A 16,463-nucleotide genomic window follows, 5' to 3' on the forward strand; every position below is an offset into this window, starting at 1 on the left:
TCTTGTGGGTGGTATCCTCTGGATTCCCGCCGCATACATAATTTACAGTACAGTTAATGTTCATATTCTGCTTCTGCACATAACTATACGCTGGAACATGCGATCTTTCTCTAACCAACACCGGAGTGTTACCCTCAAAATACCCTACAGCTGGATACTAGACATCACCTTTCAACCTTTATCTGACCCTTCCTATCATGCAAAGGCGAATCTCTTTGTCCAGGAACTGTTTAAACTATTAATACTCGCTGATGCAGTCTAGGGGAGCTATATCTACAATGTACACTATTTGGGTTAAATATGTAATGTTCTAATAACCCGCTACGCGCTCACAAACTCCGCCGTAAATACCCATATCACGCGCAAGATCGCCGGAGCGATCCTACGCAAATTGTGGATATGTGCACGGAGGACTGAGTGCACGAGCAGCGGGCATGTGCATGGGGTTAGTACAAGGCATATGCATTACAATATTTTTCGACTTTGACATTTATTACATACATTAAGAGTGAATATAACAATAAATTGTCCTGTTACCTTAATTGAAACACAATAATGTACATATTTAATAAGCAACTGCATAAAATGAAGAAAATGTATCACTCTCAGGAACAAACTGAAGAATATATATTTTATTGTTATATTTATATATATATATATATATATACAGGTTGAGTATCCCATATCCAAATATTCCGAAATACGGAATATTCCAAAATCCGGACTTTTTTGAGTGAGAGTGAGATAGTGAAATCTTTGTTTTTTGACGGCTCATTGTACACAAGCTTTGTTTAATACACAAAGTTATAAAAAAATAAGAATTTACTCACCGGTAATTCTATTTCTCGTAGTCCGTAGTGGATGCTGGGAACTCCGAAAGGACCATGGGAAATAGCGGGCTCCGAAGGAGGCTGGGCACTCTAGAGAGATTTATGACTACCTGGTGTGCACTGGCTCCTCCCACTATGACCCTCCTCCAAGCCTCAGTTAGGACACTGTGCCCGGACGAGCGTACACAATAAGGAAGGATTTTGAATCCCGGGTAAGACTCATACCAGCCACACCAATCACACCGTATAACTCGTGATATTATACCCAGTTAACAGTATGAAACAATTGAGCCTCTCAACAGATGGCTCAACAATAACCCGATTTAGTTAACAATAACTATGTACAAGTATTGCAGATAAACCGCACTTGGGATGGGCGCCCAGCATACACTACGGACTACGAGAAATAGAATTACCGGTGAGTAAATTCTTATTTTCTCTGACGTCCTAGTGGATGCTGGGAACTCCGAAAGGACCATGGGGATTATACCAAAGCTCCCAAACGGGCGGGAGAGTGCGGATGACTCTGCAGCACCGAATGAGAGAACTCCAGGTCCTCCTTAGCCAGGGTATCAAATTTGTAGAATTTTGCAAACGTGTTTGCCCCTGACCAAGTAGCAGCTCGGCAAAGTTGTAAAGCCGAGACCCCTCGGGCAGCCGCCCAAGATGAGCCCACCTTCCTTGTGGAATGGGCATTGACAGATTTTGGCTGTGGCAGGCCTGCCACTGAATGTGCAAGCTGAATTGTACTACAAATCCAACGAGCAATAGTCTGCTTAGAAGCAGGAGCACCCAGCTTGTTGGGTGCATATAAACTAAACAGCGAGTCAGATTTTCTGACTCCAGCTGTCCTGGAAACATATATTTTCAGGGCCCTGACAACGTCTAGCAACTTGGAGTCCTCCAAGTCCTTAGTAGCTGTAGGCACCACAATAGGCTGGTTCAGGGTAAACGCTGACACCACCTTAGGGAGAAACTGGGGACGAGTCCTCAATTCTGCCCTATCCGTATGGAAAATTAGATAAGGGCTTTTACATGATAAAGCCGCCAATTCCGATACTCGCCTGGCCGAAGCCAAGGCCAATAACATGACCACTTTCCACGTGAGATATTTCAGATTCACGGTCTTTAGTGGCTCAAACCAATGTGATTTTAAGAAACTCAACACCACATTGAGATCCCAAGGTGCCACAGGAGGCACAAATGGGGGCTGAATATGCAGCACTCCTTTTACAAATGTCTGAACTTCAGGTACTGAAGCTAGTTCTTTTTGAAAGAAAATCGACAGAGCCGAGATCTGTACCTTAATGGAACCTAATTTTAGGCCCATATTCACTCCTGCTTGCAGGAAATGCAGAAATCGACCTAGTTGAAATTCCTCTGTTGGGGCCCTTTCGGCCTCACACCATGCAACATATTTCCGCCATATGCGGTGATAATGATTTGCTGTAACCTCTTTCCTGGCTTTAATAAGCGTAGGAATGACTTCTTCCGGAATGTCCTTTTCCTTTAGGATCCGGCGTTCAACCGCCATGCCATCAAACGCAGCCGCGGTAAGTCTTGGAAAAGACAGGGCCCTTGCTGTAGCAGGTCTTGTCTGAGCGGCAGAGGCCACGGGTCCTCTGAGATCATCTCTTGAAGTTCCGGGTACCACGCTCGTCTTGGCCAATCCGGAACCACGAGAATTGTGTTTACTCCTCGCCTTGTTATTATTCTCAATACCTTTGGTATGAGAGGCAGAGGAGGAAACACATAAACTGACTGATACACCTCCGGTGTCACTAGAGCGTCCCCAACTATTGCCTGAGGGTCTCTTGACCTGGCGCAATACCTCTCTAGTTTTTTGTTTAGGCGGGACGCCATCATGTCCACCTGTGGACAATCCCACTGATTTACAATCATTTGGAAGACTTCTGGATGAAGTCCCCACTCTCCCGGGTGGAGGTCGTGCCTGCTGAGAAAGTCTGCTTCCCAGTTGTCCACTCCCGGAATGAACACTGCTGACAGTGCTAGTAGATGATTTTCCGCCCATCGGAGAATTCTTGTGGCTTCTGCCATTGTCATCCTGCTTCTTGTGCCCTCCTGTCGATTCACATGGGCGACTGCCGTGATGTTGTCTGACTGGATCAGCACCGGCTGGTGTAGGAGCAGGGATTTTGCTTGACTTAAGGCATTGTACATGGCCCTTAGTTCCAGAATATTTATGTGAAGGGAAGTCTCCTGACTTGACCATAAGCCTTGGAAGTTTCTTCCCCTTGTGACTGTCCCCCAGCCTCGAAGGCTGGCATCCGTGGTCACCAGGACCCAGTCCTGTATGCCGAATCTGCGGCCCTCCAGAAGATGAGCACTGTGCAGCCACCACAGAAGAGACACCCTGGTTCTAGGAGACAGGGTTATTAAACAATGCATCTAAATATGCGATCCGGACCACTTGTCCAACAGGTCCCACTGAAAGGTTCTGGCATGGAACCTGCCGAATGGAATTGCCTCGTAAGAAGCTACCATCTTTCCCAGGACCCGCGTGCAGTGATGCACCGATACCTGTTTTGGTTTCAGGAGGTCTCTGACTCGAGAAGACAACTCCCTGGCTTTCTCCTCCGGGAGAAATACTTTTTTTCTGGACTGTGTCCAGAATCATACCCAGGAACAGTAGATGTGTAGTCGGAACCAGCTGTGACTTTGGGATATTCAGAATCCAGCCGTGCTGGCGCAGCACTTCCTGAGATAGTGCTACTCCCACCAACAACTGTTCCTTGGACCGTGCCTTTATTAGGAGATCGTCCAAGTACGGGATAGTTAAAAACTCCCTTTTTTCGAAGGAGTATCATTATTTCGGCCATTACCTTGGTAAACACCCTCGGTGCCCTGTACAGTCCAAACGGCCGTGTCTGGACTTGGTAATGGCAAACCTGTACCACAAATCTGAGGTACTCCTGGCGAGGATGGTAAATGTGGACAAGCAGGTAAGCATCCTTGATGTCCCGGGATACCATGTAATCCCCCTCGTCCAGGCTTGCAATAACCGCCCTGAGCGATTCCATCTTGAACTTGAATTTTTTTATGTATGTGTTCAAGGATTTAAATATAAAATGGGTCACACCGAACCATGCGGTTTCGGTATCCCAAACTGTGTGGAATAGTAACCCCGTCCTTGTTGAAGTAGGGGCACCTTGAGTATTACCTGCTGGGAATACCGCTTATTAATTGCCTCTAGCACAGCCTCCCTGCGTGAGGGAGTTGTCGGCAAGGCATATTTGAGGAAACGGCGAGGGGGAGACATCTCGAATTCCAGCTTGTACCCCTGAAATACTATTTGAAAGAAACAGGGATCCACCTGTGAGCGAGCCCATTAATTGCTGAAATTTTTGAGACGGCCCCCCACCGTACCTGGCTACACCTGTGGAGCCCCCGCGTCATGTTGTGGACTCACAGGAAGTGGGGGAAGAATTTTGATTCTGGGAACAGGCTGACTGGTGCAGCTTTTTCCCTCTTCCCTTGTCTCTGTACAGAAAGGAAGCGCCATTTGACCCGCTTGCTTTTCTGAAGCCGAAAGGACTGTACCTGATAATACAGTGCTTTCTTAGTCTGTGAGGAAACCTGAGGTAAAAATATTTCTTTCCAGCAGTTGCTGTGGATACGAGGTCCCAGAGACCATCCCCAAATAATTCCTCACCCTTATAAGGCAGAATCTCTATGCGCCTTTTAAGTCAGCATCACCTGTCCAGTGACAGGTCTCTAATACCCTCCTGACAGAATGGACATTACATTCATTTTGGATGCCAGCCGGCAAAATATCCCTCTGTGCATCCCTCATATATAAGACGACGTCTTTAATATGTTCTCATATTAGCAAACTAGTATGCTTGACAGGGTCACCGACCACGCTGCAGCAGCACGATCTGCAGGTCTCAGTCTAGTACCTGAGTGTGTAAATACAGACTTCAGGATAGCCTCCTGCTTTTTATCAACAGGTACCTTCAAAGTGGCCTTTCCTAAAACGGCAGTGCCACCTTTTTTGACAACCGTGTGAGCGCCTTATCCACCCTAGGGGATATCTCCCAGCGTAACTTATCCTCCTGGCGGGAAAGGGTACGCCATCAGTAACTTTTTTTTAAAAATTACCAGTTTCTTAACGGGGGAACCCACGCTTTTCACACACTTCATTTATTCATCTGATGGGGGAACAAAACACTGCCTGTTTTTTCTCCCCAACCTAAAACCCATTTTTAGAGGTGCTTGGGTTAATGTCAGAAATGTATAACACATTTATTATTTGCCGGGATCAAGTCACGGATGTTCCTAGTGGATTGTGTATATGTCTCAACCTTGTCGACACTGGAGTCAGACTCCGTGTCGACATCTGTGTCTGCCATCTGAGAGAGCGGGCGTTTTTGAGCCCCTGATGGCCTTTGAGACGCCTGGGCAGGCGCGGGCTGAGAAGCCGGCTGTCCCACAGTTGTTACATCATCCACCCTTTTATGTAAGGAGTTGACACTGTCGGTTAATACCTTTCATCTATCCATCCACTCTGGTGTCGGCCCCACAGGGGGCGACATCACATATATCGGCCTCTGCTCCGTCACCATATAAGCCTCCTCATTCAACATGTCGACACAGCCGTACCGACACACCGCAAACACACAGGGAATGCTCTAAACGAGGACAGGACCCACAAAAGCCCTTTGGGGGGACAGAGTGAGAGTATGCCAGCACACACCAGAGCGCTATATAATGCAGGGACTAACTGAGTTATGTCCCCTATAGCTGCTGTTTCTATATAATGTATACTGCGCCTAAATTTAGTGCCCCCCCTCTCTTTTTTTAACCCTTTTCTGTAGTGTAGACTGCAGGGGAGCGCTAGGGAGCTTCCTTCCAGCGGAGCTGTGAGGGAAAAATGGCGCCAGTGTGCTGAGGGAGATAGCTCCGCCCCTTTTCCGTGGCCTATTCTCCCGATTTTTTATGGAATCTGGCAGGGGTATGTACCTCATATATAGCCCCTGGGGCTATATATTGAGGTATTTTTGCCAGCCAAGGTGTTTTTATTGCTGCCTCAGGGCGCCCCCCCCAGCGCCCTGCACCCTCAGTGACCGGAGTGTGAAGTGTGTGAGAGGAGCAATGGCGCACAGCTGCAGTGCTGTGCGCTACCTTGGTGAAGACTGATGTCTTCATGCCGCCGATTTTCCGGACCATCTTCTTGCTTCTGGCTCTGTAAGGGGGACGGCGGCGCGGCTCCGGGACCGAACATCAAGGCTGGGCCTGCGGTCGATCCCTCTGGAGCTAATGGTGTCCAGTAGCCTAAGAAGCCCAATCCGGCTGCAAGCAGGCGAGTTCGCTTCTTCTCCCCTTAGTCCCTCGCTGCAGTGAGCCTGTTGCCAGCAGGTCTCACTGAAAATAAAAAACCTAAGTCTATCTTTCTTTCTAAGAGCTCAGGAGAGCCCCTAGTGTGCATCCAACCTCGGCCGGGCACAAAATCTAACTGAGGCTTGGAGGAGGGTCATAGTGGGAGGAGCCAGTGCACACCAGGTAGTCATAAATCTTTCTAGAGTGCCCAGCCTCCTTCGGAGCCCGCTATTCCCCATGGTCCTTTCGGAGTTCCCAGCATCCACTAGGACGTCAGAGAAATATGGTATAAAATGACCTTCAGGCTGTGTGTATAAGGTGTATATGAAACATAAATGAATTGTGTGAATGTACACACACTTTGTTTAATGCACAAAGTTATTAAAAATATTGGCTAAAATTAACTTCAGGCTGTGTGTATAAGGTGTATATGTAACATAAATGCATTCTGTGCTTAGATTTAGGTCCCATCACCATGATATCTCATTATGGTATGCAATTATTCCAAAATACGGAAAAATCCCATATCCAAAATACCTCTGGTCCCAAGCATTTTGGATAAGGGATACTCAACCTGTATATATATATATATATATATATATATATATATATACATATATATTAATTTTTTTAATTTGCTAATTTTTCATACTGACTGATAACAATGAGCTTTTAACAGTGATACTCGGCGTTGCAGCCATGGAATTAACTGCAATTCATATGCATCACACTGTCTCAGACTGAGCATTCACAGAATCCATATGATGCAGCGATCTGATGGCATTATAAGGAGATTTATGGTAAGAACTTACCTTTGTTAAATTTCTTTCTGCGAGGTACACTGGGTTCCACAGGGATAATATCAGGGGTTGATCTTGATCCGAGGCACCAACAGGCTAAAGCTTTGACTGTTCCAAGGATGCTTAGCGCTGCCTCCTCTATAACCCCGCCTCCGTGCACAGGAGCTCAGTTTTGTTAACCAGTCCAGTGCAGTAGCAGGTAAAAGAGAAGACAACCATTAGTAACCACATACACCATATTCTCACGACAGGATAAGGTATCTGCGGCTAATGCCATACAAACCCAAAGAAGCTAAGTGTGTCAGAGTGGGCGCCTGTGGAACCCAGTGTACCTCGCAGAAAGAGATTTAACAAAGGTAACTTCTTACCATAAATCTCCTTTTCTGCAGCGGGTTACACTAGGGTTCCACAGGGATAACATCGGGGATGTCCTAAAGCAGTTCCTCATGGGAGGGGACGCACTATAGCGGGTACAAGAACCCGGCATTCAAAGGAGCTATCCTGGGAGGCGGAAGTATCGAAGACAGAGAACCTTATGAACGTGTTCACTGAGGCCACCTTGCACAATTGTTCAAGGGTCGCAGCACGGCGGGCCGCCCAAGAAGGTCCAACAGACCTAGTAGAAAGGGCTTTGATAGTAGCAGGAACTGGAAGGCTAGCCTGAACATAAGCATGTGCAATCACCATTCTAATCCATCTGGACAAGGTCTGCTTATTAGCAGGCCAGCCACGTTTGTGAAAACCAAAAAGGACAAAAAGAGAATCAGATCCCCTAAGCGAAGCAGTTCTTTTCACATAAATACGGAGAGCCTGTACCACATCCAGAGACCGCTCTTTGGGGGACAAACCTAGAGAGGTAAAGGCCGGAACCACAATCTTTTGATGAAGGTGGAACGATGACCCCACCTTAGGCAGATAGCCAGGGCGAGTTCTAAGAACTGCCCGGTCATGGTGAAAAATCAGACAGGGTGACCGACAGGATAAGGCACCAAAGTCTGAAACCAGTCAAGCAGAGGCAATAGCCTGTAGTAACAAGACTGTAAGAGTACGTTACTTAAGGTCCACAGACTCAAGAGGTTCAAACGGAGACTCTTGTAAGGCATCCAGAACAACCAACAAATCCCAAGGAGACACAGGTTGAATCCGTAAAATACCCTGAGTGAATGTACGAACATCAGGCAGAGTCTCAATTTTTCTCTGAAACCATATCGACAAGGCAGAAATATGCACCTTGAGGGAGGCCAGACGAAGGCCCAAGTCGAGGCTCTGTTGCAGGAAAGCCAAACGTTTGGCAGTACTGAACTTATATGCGTCATAATTGTTAGTCGCACACCAGGCGAAGTAAGAATTCTAGACCCTATGGTAAATCCGAGCAAACGATGGCTTACGGGCCTTCAACATAGTTTGAATGACCGCCTCAGAAAAACCTTTGGCCCCCAGGACGGAAGCTTCAAGAGCCACGCTGTCAAAGCCAGCCGGGCCAAATCCTGCTAGACAAAAGGGCCCTGAACGAGGAGGTCTGGGCGCTGCGGAAGCAGAAGAGGACGCTCTATCTAGAGACCATGTAGGTCTGAGAACCAATGCCGTCTGGGCCAAGCTGGAGCGATTAGAAGTAGTATTCCTCCTTCTTGCTTGTACTTCCTTATCACCCTGGGCAGAAGTGACACGTACGGTAGCCGAAAGTTCCATGGAATTGCTAGTGCGTCCACAAATGCTGCTTGAGGATCCCTTGTCCTTATTCTAAGTCTGGTACGTCTGGTAGGCCCCACTTGTCCACTAGGAGTTGAAAGACTTCTGGATGAAGACTCCACTCTCCGGCGTGAACGTCCTGATGACTGAGGATGTCCTTTTCCCAGTTGAGGACTCCCGGAATGAACACTGCCGATATGGCAGGCAGATGGCGTTCCGCCCAATGAAGAATTTTTGACACTTCCATCATTGCCATGCGGCTTCAAGTGCCACCTTGATGATTTATCTATGCCACCGTGGTGGCGTTGTCTGATTGTACTTGAACAGGCCTGTTCTGTACCAAAGGCAGGGCTAGTGTCAATGCATTGAGCACTGCCCACAATTCAAGAATGTTTATCGGGAGGAGAGATTCCTCCCTGGTCCACCGACCCTGAAGAGAGTGTTGCTCCAATACCGTGCCCCAACCCCGCAGACTGGCATCCATCGTCAGAAGGACCCAGTTGGAGATCCACAAGGGATGATCCTGCTCAGTTGTGGTCCTGTAGTCACCAGTTCAATGACAGGCGGACCTCCGGAGTCAAATAAATCATTTGAGTCCTGATCCGGTAAGACAGGCCGTCCCACTTGGAGAGTATTAACCTCTGCAGAGGGCGTGAATGAAATTGAGCGTACTCTACCATGTCGAAAGCCGACACCATGAGGCCTAGTACTTGCATCGCTGAGTGTATCGACACATGCAGGCAAAAGAGAAAACATCTTATCTTGTCCTGAATTTTAAGGACCTTCTCCGGAGACAAAAACAACCGCTGGTAGTGGGTGTCCAATAGTGCTCCCAGGTGCACCATGCTCTGACCTGGGACCAGGGAAGATTTCTTCCAGTTGATGAGCCACCCGTGGGCTTGCAGGAATTGGACCGTCAGTTCCAGATGATGAAGGAGAACCTCTGGAGAGTCCGTGTATGGATACTGCACATGGATCACTCCCCTTCCTTTGACAGTGGGGTGAGCAGTAAGCTGGCCAGCTTATCACTCACTGTGGCTGTGTCCCGTATGTTGGGAACTCGTGCAACTTGCTGTAGCTGTGTCCCGTATGTTGGGAGATAATAAAGACGCGTTTCCCCGCCTTCCACGTCTCGTCTCGGCAGCTTCCTCAGTGTAAGATCTCCTTCCTTGCCGCTCCTTTCCTTTTAAACGCTGTTTTTCGCGCGCGGCGTATCCAGGAGCCATAGAGATGCTTCTCAAGGCTCTCTCTCAGATCAGTCTCCTGCATATGTGCATACTTGCTCATTTCCTTAATATCAACCAAGCCTCATTTTCGGCCCTCATATCCTTAGATACACAGTACAACATCAATTAACACTTATACCTCCTATAACAATAAAAAAAATATATCTAATAATCTTCTAATTTAGTATTATATAAAACAGTCCCTGAAAGTTACATTATGTTACACACTCCTCAATTTTCCTGCATCGGCACTACTTATCTCTCAATACACAAAATACTGTCTCCATCTAGTGGTCACATACAATTAAACACATTTAATATTTTCTAGAAATTATATATTTATAATTAAAAATTCTACTCCAAGGTACATATATTTTCCCTTATATTCTATAACAGGTATATTATGCCCCATCTTTTCATTCTTAATCACAGATGCCTCCATCTATTAATTAATCCATTTATTCTAGCTGCACAACTTTGATAGACCCATATATTTTATGCAAAATAACAATTGTAAATTTCATATAGATTTTTTATATATGCATATATCTATACACACAAACAGAATATGAGAGACCTTCATTCGAAAGTAAATTCCTCATTTTATATTTTTTATTTATTTATTATTATTATTTTTCCTTTTCACACTTTCTTATTTCTACCACTATTACACATAACATTCCCGTAGCACATATGGTAACAATTTTTCATTTTTAATTTCCCCAATTTAACATTACGTGGCCATACCCCTCTATATTATTCCAACCCCAAATCAACATTTCTTTTCCATACCGATAAATCCACCGTCACACTACTTCTATGGATATCTCAAATCTCATAACTCATTACTAAATATATTCCAATTAGACCACATTTAGCTCTATCATATCATTTAGACCAGCGGGAACAATTGTATCCATTCTGAAAGTCCAATATGCTTCACGTCGACAAAGTTTATCAAATCTATCACCACCCCTATTTGTCATTTTAATATGTTCTATACCAATCATTGTCATATATTCCCACTTTGAATTCTGACAATGTATTACATGGTCTGATAATGGGTGCTTAGCACCTCTAATGATGTTTCTCCGATGCTCCAAAAGGATGGAAAAGGAATGTTGATTTGGGGTTGGAATAATATAGAGGGGTATGGCCACGTAATGATAAATCGGGGAAATTAAAAATTGTTACCTTATTATTGTCGGCCTCATGAATCCAACAGGGTTAGGACCAAATCCTGGTCAGCTCTTAGTCAGTCAGATTCAAGAACTTACTCAGATGGTTCAGGATCTTTCCCTTCGGGTGAAGTCGCAGGAAGATCTTTTACGAACTTCCCCGAGGGTAGTTCCTGAACCAAAAATGCATTTGCCTGACCGTTTTTCTGGGGATAGAAAAGAGTTTTTTAATTTTAAAGAATCCTGTAAACTTTATTTTCGTTTAAGACCGATCTCCTCGGGTACTGAATCTCAGCGGGTCGGGATTATTATTTCTTTGCTCCAGGGGGATCCCCAGACTTGGGCATTTGGTTTAAAAGCAGATGATCCGGTGTTGTTGTCAGTAGACGCTTTTTTTGGGTCTTTAGGACTGTTATATGACGACCCTGATAGAGAGGCATCCGCTGAAGGTCAGTTGCGCGCTCTCAGACAGGGTAGGAATCCCGCAGAGGTTTATTGTACGGAGTTTCGCCGGTGGTCGAACAACTGTGGCTGGAATGACCCAGCCCTGCGCAGTCAGTTTCGCCTCGGCTTATCAGAATCTATTAAAGACAGTCTCCTCCAGTATCCCGCTCCTGAGACTCTCGATAAACTCATGGAGCTTTCTATTAAGATTGATCGTCGTCTCAGAGAGTGGAAGGCTGAAAAAGGAGCATCGGTCAGGTCATCTCCGTGTGTATATTCCATCCCTGAGGACATAGAGGAGCCCATGCAGATGGGTCTCTCCCGGTTGTCTCCTGAAGAGAGAGCCAGAAGGCAAAACTCTGGTCTTTGTTTGTACTGTGGGGGTAAGGGACATTTTGCTCGTAATTGTCCGAATAAGTCGGGAAACGCCTTGACCAGGTGAATTGTGAGGGGGTTCACCTAGGTCTGCAGCTTATCTCCTCGCATAACTCCCTTTTAGTCCCAGCTAAGGTTTCCTTTGGCAGCCTCAGTTCCTCGGTGTCGGCTTTTGTCGACAGTGGAGCCGCAGGAAACTTTATGGATTTAACTTGGGCCAAGGCCTTAGGCATTCCTCAGTTATCTTTGGGTAGGAGTGTCACCATGCATGGTTTAGATGGGAGTCCACTGTCCAATGGGGTTATTTCCCTCGGTACACCCCCTGTACTACTTACGGTAGGAGCTCTTCATTCTGAAAAGATCGAGTTCTTCCTTACCCATTGCCCAGCAGTTCCAGTGGTTCTGGGTCACCCTTGGCTGGCCTTTCACAATCCCACCATTGATTGGCGGTCAGGGGAGATTTCTCAATAGGGTGCCTTCTGTGATAAGGAATGTATTTCGTTTCCAGTCAGAATAGCTGCTGCAATTCCTGAACTCATTCCCGTGGAGTACCAGGAGTTTGCTGATGTGTTCTCCAAGGGCAATGCAGACATTCTGCCTCCCCATCGGCCTTATGATTGCGCCATTGAGCTAATTCCTGGTGCCGCATTGCCAAAGGGAAGGTTATATGCTTTATCCGGGCCAGAAACTGCGGCCATGAATGACTATGTTAAAGAGAGCCTAGGGAAAGGATTTATTAGGTCATCTAAATCTCCTTTAAGTGCAGGCTTCTTCTTTGTGGAGAAAAAGGATGGCTCGCTCAGACCTTGCATTGACTATAGAGCCTTAAATAAAATCTCAGTTAAAAATACTTATCCTCTGCCGCTGAATTCTGTCCTCTTTGATCAGCTGCGTTCGGCTGTGATTTTCTCCAAAATCGATCTAAGAGGAGCGTATAACCTCATCCGAATCAGGTCCGGAGATGAGTGGAAGACAGCCTTCAGTACTCAGTCGGGTCACTACGAGTACCTAGTGATGCCGTTCGGCTTGTCTAACGCTCCAGCAGTTTTCCAGGACCTCATTAACGATGTGCTCCGTGACTTCCTAGGGAAATTCGTGGTCGTTTACTAAGACGACATCCTGATTTATTCTGACTCTATTGAACAACATGTTACCCAGGTGCGTCAGGTTCTTCAAAAGTTACGTGAGAATCATCTATATGCCAAACTGGAGAAATGCGAGTTTCATGTCACGGAGGTATCTTTTTTAGGATACATTATTTCCCCTCGGGGATTTTTCATGGAACCAAAGAAGCTTCAGGCCATCCTTAGTTGGGCGCAACCCACCAATTTAAAAGCAATTCAGCGCTTTTTAGGGTTTGCGAATTATTACAGGAGGTTCATTCGTTCCTTCTCCGACCTGGTTGCTCCCATTGTGGCCCTGACAAAGAAAGGAGCGGATCCTACCAACTGGTCGCGTGAAGCGGAGTTGTCCTTTCGGGCCTTGAAACAAGCTTTTGTCTCGGCTCCAGTCCTTAGACATCCCAATCCAGGATTGCCCTTCGTTGTGGAGGTTGATGCCTCGGAGGTTGGAGTAGGGGCTATACTATCTCAAAAGGATCCAGAGTCTCAGGAACTACATCCTTGTGCCTTTATGTCTAGGAAATTCTCCTCCGCTGAATCCAACTATGACGTTGGTAACCGGGAACTACTGGCAATAAAATGGGCTTTCGAGGAGTGGAGGCATTGGCTGGAGGGAGCAACACATACCATTTCAGTATTGACTGACCATAAGAATCTGCAATACATCGAATCAGCTAAGCGGCTGAATGCCCGGCAGGCTCGTTGGGCTTTGTTCTTTACTCGTTTCAAGTTTATTATAACTTTCAGGCCAGGTTCCAAGAATACCAAGGCAGATGCTCTGTCACGCAGTTTTCTTCCGGTTCATGATAACAGTCCTGTTACTCCCATACTTCCATCTTCAGTCATTTGGGCAGGCCTCACACAAGATTTATTTACCCAGTTAAAACAGCTTCAACACCAAGCTCCTGGAAATTCTCCTGCTGGTCGTCTTTACGTCCCTGAGTTCCTGAGAGCTAATGTTTTGACTGAGTTCCATGATAACAAAGTTTCCGGGCATCCAGGGATCTCTAAGACATTGGAGTTAGTCTCCCGCTCAGTATGGTGGCCTGGTCTTTCTAAAGACGTTAAGGAGTTTGTTTCTTCATGTCAGGTTTGTGCACAGCATAAGGTTCCCCGTTCCTTGCCTATCGGGCAACTTATGCCCTTGAATGTCCCTCTCAGGCCATGGTCTCATATTTCCATGGATTTTGTGGTGGACCTTCCCCTTTCAGCTGGATGCAGAGTCATTTGGGTGGTAGTAGACCGTTTTAGCAAGATTGCTCATTTCATTGTCCTTCCCCGACTGCCATCTGCCCAAGGATTGGCAGTGTTGTTTCTCCGCCATATTTTCAGACTTCATGGGTTGCCCACTGATATTGTTTCTGATCGGGGTCCACAATTCGTTGCACAATTCTGGAAGTGTTTTTGTGCTTCATTAAAGATGAGATTGTCATTAACATCTGGTTACCACCCACAGTCCAACGGGCAAACCGAGCGAGTTAACCAATCATTGAAACAGTATTTGCGTTTGTACTCAGCCAAACTCCAGAATGATTGGTCCGAGTTTCTTCCATTGGCGGAGTTTGCTTACAATAATTCTTGTCATTCCTCCACCAACGTGTCTCCATTCTTTTCAGTTTTTTGTTTTCACCCCAGAGCTAATTCTTTTTTTCAACATTCCTCAGTTTCCTCGCTAACCTTAACCTCCCATCTCAGAGCCATTTGGAAAAAAGTGCACCTTGCTCTCAGAAAAGCGGCCTTTCGTGAGAAAAATTTTTCTGACCGGCTCCGACGTCCTTGCAATTTTAAGTTGGGAGATAGGGTATGGTTGTCGACTCGTAACATTAGACTTCGACAATCTTCAGCTAGGTTGGGACCCAAATTTATTGGACCATTTCATATCATTAAAAAAGTTAACCCAGTTGCTTTCCGGTTACGTTTACCAAAATCTCTTCGGATTGGTAAAACGTTTCATTGCTCCCTGTTGAAGCCATACATTTCTTCCAATAAATTTCCTCGGAAGATCTCTCAGGGAAGATCTCCAGTGGATGTACAGGGACAACAGGAGTTCCTGGTGGAGAAGGTTCTCGATTCCAAGTTGTCCAGGGGCCGGCTTTATTTTCTGGTTCACTGGAGAGGTTATGGTCCAGAGGAAAGGTCCTGGGTCCTGGATAAGGATCTTCATGCCCCAAGGCTCAAGAGGGCATTTTTTCGGGAGTTTCCTTGGAAGCCTGGCTTTAGGGGTTCCTTGACCCCTCAAGGGGGGGTACTGTTAGGCGCCGGGGTCCGCTCGTCGGTGCGGCCCGGCGCCTAGCAACCAGGGACGCCGTACGCGGACAGCCGCCGGCTCCCTGGCAACGCTGGACGCCGGGCGCGCTGAGCCGCACGGACCCTAGCAACGGGGACGCCACTGGCGGACCGTGTTCCCCGTTGCTAGGCTTTAAGAGTTAATGTATTCTCCTGCTCTCTGGCCTTGCAGCAAGGCAGCTGCACGGCATTTATTCTAATCAGCCTTTTGGCAGCTGATTGGAGGACTCCTTGTTAAATACACTCCCAGGGCTTCTCACAGACGCCGGTAATAGCTTCCTGCATGCTGTTTCTGTTTGCTGAGAGTCTGTTCCAGTCTTGCTGTATCCGGTCATTCCAGTATTCGGAAGTCCTGAACTCGGAAGTTTGTCATCTTATTCCTGGAGTCCTGACTAATCACCATATAACATCCAGTGGTGTTCGTGAGTCGCGGCCTTGCCGTGTGTTGCGGCTTGTCCGCTTTATTATTTATTATTTGTGTTTTGGAGCATTTTGCGGAGGGTTCCGCTTCCACAGGTCCACTCTGGTATCCGGCGGTGCTGGGTAGGAGTATTGGACAAGTGGATTTTGGTTGTCCTTTTCCCTGGCGGGTTTCCGCACATACTTCTGTTTTTGTTAGTTAGCTTGTTGCCCCTGGCCTGTTGTCAGTCAGAGGTCCTCTTGTTATCATCCTGCCTCGGATTTCCCTTTGTCTCTCACTAAGACCGGGGGGCACCGGAGTTGGGCAGACATAATCCGCCCTTCAAACGTGGCTGCCAGGGGCTCAAGAAACCATAGTCTCGCAGGGGATTTCTGATAGCACGGGTGAGACAATAGAGTTAGGGCGCCAGGGGCAACTAGTCTTCCCTGCTCCCGTTACCTGCATTCCATTCCAGCGCTCTGGTCCTTGTCATAAAATCTCCTCCGGTCAGGAGTGCTGGAATCATAACACTAACTTTGCATACTAATATTGCATGTCTATGCATGAATGCCCTAATTGTGAAGTGTGATACAGAACTAATCACAGGCAAATACTAACAAAATCAGTGAATATATGACCATCAGTTTCCAGTGCATGTTTTTTTTTTTTTTTTTACTAACAATACGCATGTGGAGATATTAGGGAGCTTATCACAGTACTCAGGTGGTACAAAGTATCACTGGAGACTTTTAGTGTTCAAGTACAGCTGCTTCT

The sequence above is a fragment of the Pseudophryne corroboree genome, chromosome 9 (genome assembly GCF_028390025.1).
Source record: "Pseudophryne corroboree isolate aPseCor3 chromosome 9, aPseCor3.hap2, whole genome shotgun sequence".
Classification (NCBI taxonomy): domain Eukaryota; kingdom Metazoa; phylum Chordata; class Amphibia; order Anura; family Myobatrachidae; genus Pseudophryne; species Pseudophryne corroboree.